Here is a 6,865-nt window from a genome sequence, read left to right on the forward strand (position 1 = left end):
TGGTCATTTTAGTTTTCTCCATTATGCTATTACACCTCTATTACATTCAACAAAACACAGTTTTACTATTACGCCTCTATTCCATTACATTCAACCAAATAGTTGATTTGCTATTACACCTTTATTCCATTACACCTCTAATCCAATACACCTCTAATCCAATACAGCGAACTAAACGTGCAGGGTGCAGGATAAGATGAGAAGATTACCCGAAAAAGTACTAGGAAGGTGAAGGTGAAAGCGAAAGGAGTGTTCCCAAAATCTTTATTTTCATTTTCAGAGCATTACAAAAATTAAACATTGTACTTTTATCTTACAAAAACCCGACAACTATTAATAATAACAGTTCATTTGGTACTATCAATTATGGAATGCAATTAGACGGTTACTATATGCATGAATTCTTGATCATTTGCCATAGCCTCCAGAGTCTCTGGAAAAAAGCATGCTTCAATGTCAATACTTCCTTCTTCTGCTCCACAATATAATGTAAGCATTCCATCAAACTTGTTGGATGACCCGCTTCTTATTGCAATTGGCTTTCCCCATCCAAAATCATTTCCATACATATTGAATCTTGGGGAAGTACTTGTGATCAAAGCGTCCCCATTGCTCAGAGTAACGAAACTCGGGCTTGCTGGCCAACACTCAAACACCTTCTTGAAACCTTCTCCTGTCGTTGCGGCAATTATCCTATTCATTCGCCACGACGAATTCCCAATGCCTTGTTCCACTAGCTCTTTTGCTTTCATAGTTACAAACGTGCCCAGAATTGCATTCCCGAAATAGTTGTCAGGAATCTCCTGAAACCTTTGTCTAGCACCAGCTACAAAGCGGTAGTTGGTCTCTTGATCTGGGTCAAAGCTTCTGTTGTGGATAGCAGATCGCCAAATATGGGACAACAGAACTTGAAGGGAGGAGATTTTTTCGGTGCCCATCTCAGCATTAGCTTTTGCTTTGAGTTTTGTAATATTTTCCTTTGAGAAATGGAAAATCCTTTCTCGTACAGGTGGTAGAATGAAGTCTTCATTGTTTTGTTCGACATTCACACAAGACTGTGGAATACGAATGGGGATATCCATACCATCAGGAAACCAACGTTGGAAAACAGGGGGCTTGGATAAGTAGATTGAACCCTTAGAAATTCCTGACCACGAATTAACGAAATGCCAGAACGATGCACCATCCGCCACAACATGATTAATGCTGCAAGCCTGCAACCAATAAATATACCATCTGCGAGATCTGTTATCTGTATTCCAAGTAATGGGTGCGTGATACCCTTGTAGTTATGGAGCCCATTCAGTGAGAAAAAGGAGTGAACAATAGATGGAACGTAAACAGGCTTAATGATGTCAGAAATAGTTACTCCATCGGCTGCTGCACCTGCATGTATAAACAAAACTCAGTCGACAAAAAAGGAAATGGTGTCATCTTCATGTTGGGTCGTTGCTAGGCGACCTGCGAGCAATGGAAAGCAGTGTAGAGTATGGGAGAGAGAGGTTTTTAAGTGGTGGATCAGCATGTTTCCGGAACTGTTGTATTGCAGAGGTAGTTTAGGCTTGGGAAAAAGAAGTCCCTTTTGGATATACCCTATTTGAAGGTTTCGAATATCCCATGTATTTAGATCGATCGTCCCACTTGATGCCCTGTCATTTGCAGCATGAACTGTACTTGTCGATATTAATCTCACGGCTGCCATGTTTTTTCCAGTATAAGTTCTTCAGTCAACGCTCGGTTTTTGATCAATTTGAGCTGGACCTTCGTTTTCCCAACTTTACCGATAAGTAACCTGCCAAGAGCTAATCATCGGTGTTACTTATATTAAACCAAATTAATACTGAAAAGCAGACAATTCAAGCAACCAAGCATGTGCAATAAAATCAGCAATATAAACTAAATAACAGAATAGTTGTTTGAAGCCTTGGAGGTTTCAAACATCCAAAAAGACGCATGTTCATCAAATACTAGAGCTAACGAAATTCCACTACTTACATTACAAGATTGAAATGGCTTACAGCATCCCATCCGCGTTTCCCTTTCCCCCTTAATTTCTAGCTTGTTAATTTCTGATAATTGTTCAACCCTATTTCGTGTGCTTTTTGACATTTTCTCTTTGAATTATTTTAAGCGGTCTGCAACCACCTTCAATGGTTGGGTTTGAACCGACCTTTTTAAAATAATAATAAATTAATATTTCTAAAGTCCACTATTTACTCATCTATCTCTATCTCGAATAAAATACCAATCCAATCGATATTTTAAATATATTCGATTAAATCATTTACTAGTATTTAAATCTTGAATTAACATTCATATTGTTGAGGCACTTTTCTCTTTTGTCCTCTCAAAGGATGGTGCTGACATATTTTTATGATACAAATACTGTTCACTGACATGACATATTGGGTAGGCTCCATATACGTGGACATGTATCTTATCTTAGACTTAACACGTATTTACATGGCCCCATGCTCGATTTCATGCACGTGACCTCGCAGGGGATTGTAGTCCACACCCCGCGATCACACCTCATCACGCGAACCCGACCTGTGAACACATCATGAGAACTTAATAGAATCAGACCTGAATTTGATCCAAACCAATTCGGATTCAGACTATTTGGACCCAAGATAACCGACGTAGTAACAATTTGTCCCCCATCTAATTCTAAGAAAGAGTTATAAAGTGATTCTTTTTAGAACTAAAATTGGAATGATAATATTTTAGAGTACGCCTTATTCTTTACTATACAACGTTCATTTAACCACGTGTATAGGAGAAAATACTGTTGTCCACATGTGATTGGTTCTTCATCATTGGGCATTCAAATTGTCTAAAGTGAAGGAAACCCTTTTTAAAAAGAGGGTAACAATGCCCTAGCAATCACATCGCTTGAATTCAAAATTTTGGAAGAAGAATTTTAGACGATAGCAGAGGTAATCTTTTTGAGAATCTTAATTTTTCTTTTTATTTTCATTGATAGAGTATGGCTAGAACTAGGGGTAGCAGTCGCGTAATTTGGATAACCCCTCGCGGCAACTGGAGATATGAAATGTGGTGGAGGGCAAAAGCTACGTTTGTACCACAAAAGAGGAAGAAATATATTATGCCCTAACCGCTCGTGGAATTAGAATTCTGAATTTTGTGTATGATTTTTCCATTCCTGAGGGTTCACATTGCCTGAGCGACACCGATGACGATAACTTTTTACGCCCTCTGCACGTTTTGGAAGCATGCTTTCACTTACCCCTTCATCCTTTCTTCTACAACCTTTTTGGCGATTACCAACTAGCTCCTGGCCAACTGTCCAGTTTCTCTTGGTGGTTGGCGGTAGCATATTTCATAGAATGTTGTCAGCGCAAAGAAGTTTCGTTGATCATCGTACTTCAAAAGTTATACCAATTGAAGCCTTACGATTGATGGGGTTAGCATAGGTTCTTTTAGTTTGCTATTCGCGAGGACGTGAAGACCATCATTTCTAACAAATGTAGCAACCTCAGTCTCAATCACGACAAATACTTTTACGTACAATTTAAGTTGAAAAGTGGGTTCGATTTTCCCATAATATGGTCTTTGCCTAGTATAGATATCTTAACTGAGATGGGCTGGGCATAGTACTACAGACTTCATCAGGATTGCATACTAGATTTAAAAGAAATGTTAACAGTAAGAAATGTCTTTAAGCATTATCTTTTGGATTTGAGCCCTAATGGATGGAGGCAAGCCGATGCAGATGATAGAGTCGACACCAGCACAGCCGGGCTTGTTCCTGCATAGTTTGCATGGCCCCACGAGGCAGGCGATAAGTTAGCTCTTATACTTCTGGGGTTAAGGGTTGAGCTTAAGAATTACTTTTATAGCCTTTGTAAACTAAAGCCCTGCCATTGGTCTTCGCAGCCTTCAACGCACGAACAGACTTGTGCGAACACACTTATGTTAACTGCTGGTGTTGGTGTTAGAATTGTTGGTGGTGCAAGAACAACTCAAGGCACTGAAGATAGTTCTGAGGAGTCTATAAGGTTATCAAGAGAGATTGATGAATACATGGATGTTCGTTCGTATATGCAGAGTGTTCATGGTGGCCCTTATGGAATGACTGCTGATGGAGGTAATGCGAACACTAGAAAAAGGCAGAGAACTGCTTCAAGAATTGCGAACATTGTTTTAAATAGTGAGGATGAGGGCAGTCTAGGGGAGGAGTTTCGTCGAAAAAGAAGAGGAGATCGGCCTAGGGTCATAGTCAGTCATGGTCCTCTTGAGGGTTTCTCTTGTTCACTCTTCACCAACGCCGATGCCAACAAACACTAACACCTTTGGGGTCATAGTCAGTCAAGGTCCTCTTGAGGGTTCTATGAAATATAACACTTTTAGCTGCAAAACAGAGACTCTATTTCTATGGCGCGACCACTTGATGATTTTCCATTCAACCCTAATAAGGTGAGAAAATAATGGGATAATATTTGTTAAAGGAAACAAAAAGGTTGTTTTTCTCTGATCTATTGTCTAGTGATGCTAGAAGGCCTTCGTTCCTAGAGCTAGTAGTTTCTTCGCAAGTATTGTTAAATGAGGCTTGTATGGCTAGCATGGGGTTGGTTGAAGGTGTTGATCAAGATGATACCCAGAGGATGAAAGTTGAAAATGACTATTAGTCTACAAAGATACCATTAGCACAGGCACGCGAGCTCTGCGCGAAGTTAGATTAGGAAAACAGAATATTACGATAGCACAATGAGAGACTACAAGAGCGTCTTACTGCCACTGGAAAGGATACTGAGAAACTTTACGGTGAGCTCGTAGGTGAGTGAGCAAATAAACTGATTCTCAAGGCTAGCTTGAGGAAAATGGATGAAAAACACAAGTATGTGGTAGCTAACTTAACAAAGAGCCAGGAAGAAGTTATGGAGCAAAATAAGAAGGGGGTGATAGAAAACTTAGATTCGTATCTGCCTGATTTGAAAGCTAATTTTTTACTTCATGCTTAAATTGTTGTGGGGCCTTTAGATGTACGAAGAGTAAAATTTGATGCCCTTAGCGAGTTAAGAGGTACCCAACTAGATTTTGACGTCTATTTTCCTTTTGGGACAGCTTGGGAGGAGTTCGCAGCAAAGTGGAAGAATTCACCAAATTTTTATATTGTTGATGTCGCTGAAACAAGATATGCTATTGAGGATCCCATTGATAACAGTGTTATTCCTACGGATGGAAATGAGGACAATGAACGTAAACAAGATGATAGGCCAGCTAACTTTTTAGGCGTAAATAATAACAGACTATTTCACAGCTTGTAATGTACCCAATAAGCTGGCTTTTAAGATTAAGAGTTGAAAATCTTTGATTTTTGTTGATATGATAATGTGTTCGATAGCTAGTGTACTTGGGCTTATTGCCTAATCGCATGATAACCTTTAGCTCTAGTTTTTCAAGTATTTTGATATAACAAAAAGAATATTAAAAATCCCCTATTTAAATTTGAAAAAATTGTTTATAAGTCCTTAAAAATATTTTCAAAGTGTTGGATAAGATAAATTGTTAAAAAGCCTTGAATTAACTTATCTTTTAACGAGTTTTTAAAGTCTGAAGGACTTCTACAGATACTTAGGTGGACAAGTATTGGTAGAACTCAAAATGAAAAGATCTTGAAAAAGCTACAGAATTCTATCGGTAGAACTAGGAGTTCTACTAATACAACTCTAGGTTCTACTGATACAACCCGGACTTCTATCGATAGAACTCACTCCAGTGTGGAAGGTTGTTTTAGCCTGGGAGATCTACCAAAACCCTGGTTGGATCTATCGATACAACCAGAGTTATACCAATACCTTTAGAACTTCTATCGAAACAAGTCAAAATAGTAGCCAAAGTTCAGCCCCTCTAGCACTTCTACCGATACTCTGCTAGGTTCTACTGATACCAGTTGAAACCACCAGAGGTCTACCGCTACTTTGAGGACTTCTACCAAAACAAGTCAAAATAGTGGGCAAAGTTTAGCCTCCCTTGCACTTCTACCGATACTCTAATGGGTTCTATTGATACTAAATGAAACCCTCAGAGTTCTACTGATACAGGAGAATTTCTATCGATAGAACAAGCCCCACGGTCATATTTTGGAAAGACTTCTACAGATACAAGACTCCTTCTACCAGTTTAATAAAGCTATAGACTGTATATAGTGCTAGTTTTTATGGCTGCAATGACTCTAATTTGTTTCTAACGGCTATAAAAGTCCACAAGGTTGTTAGAGGACTTAAATACAAGGTTAAGGCTCCCCATTGAAGTCAACAAAAGACAAGAAAAAATTTCCTAACTTCCAAGAACTCAATTTTCCAATTCTTCTCAATCTTTTACTAAATATTTCTTGTACACACTTGTGGGTTAAGTTTTCTATATTCTTTCAAGTGTTGTAACTTTGTGTGAGAGTGCTTAATTGTTGATTATCTACCTTTTAGAGGTATCATCTTATTCATCATTTTTCTCTCATTTGTGAGGTGTTACTTAAGGTTTTGGGTAGAAAACCTTAAGGAGAAGTGGTTCTATCTTACCATTGAAAAGATAGAGATTTGTAAGGTTAAACCTTGTCTTTAAAGTTTCAAATATAATGGATTTGGGAAATCCTTAGCTGAGGAAAATTAAGGTAGTGGATGTAGGTAATTGATGTCGAATCTTTATAATTTCTTGAGTCGTTTAATTTTTGTCATTACCTAAAAACCTTTTAAAACACCAATTCACCCCCTCTTGGTGTATTTCAGTCTCAACAATTGATATCAGAGCTAGAACTCTAGAGACGGTTTAATCACCGAGAGAAAAGATCCTCAAGTTATCCAAGATGGAAGCCACAAGTTAAGAAGTTTGCTTTATGGCATTG

The 6,865-nt window shown here is 38.4% G+C and overlaps 1 pseudogene; it reads right to left on the reverse strand.

The window, feature by feature from the left end:
• Positions 1-250: 250 nt before the first annotated feature.
• Positions 251-1,702, reverse strand: LOC107911380 (uncharacterized acetyltransferase At3g50280-like; annotated as a pseudogene).
• Positions 1,703-6,865: the final 5,163 nt, after the last annotated feature.

The sequence above is a fragment of the Gossypium hirsutum genome, chromosome D11 (assembly GCF_007990345.1).
Source record: "Gossypium hirsutum isolate 1008001.06 chromosome D11, Gossypium_hirsutum_v2.1, whole genome shotgun sequence".
NCBI lineage: Eukaryota > Viridiplantae > Streptophyta > Magnoliopsida > Malvales > Malvaceae > Gossypium > Gossypium hirsutum.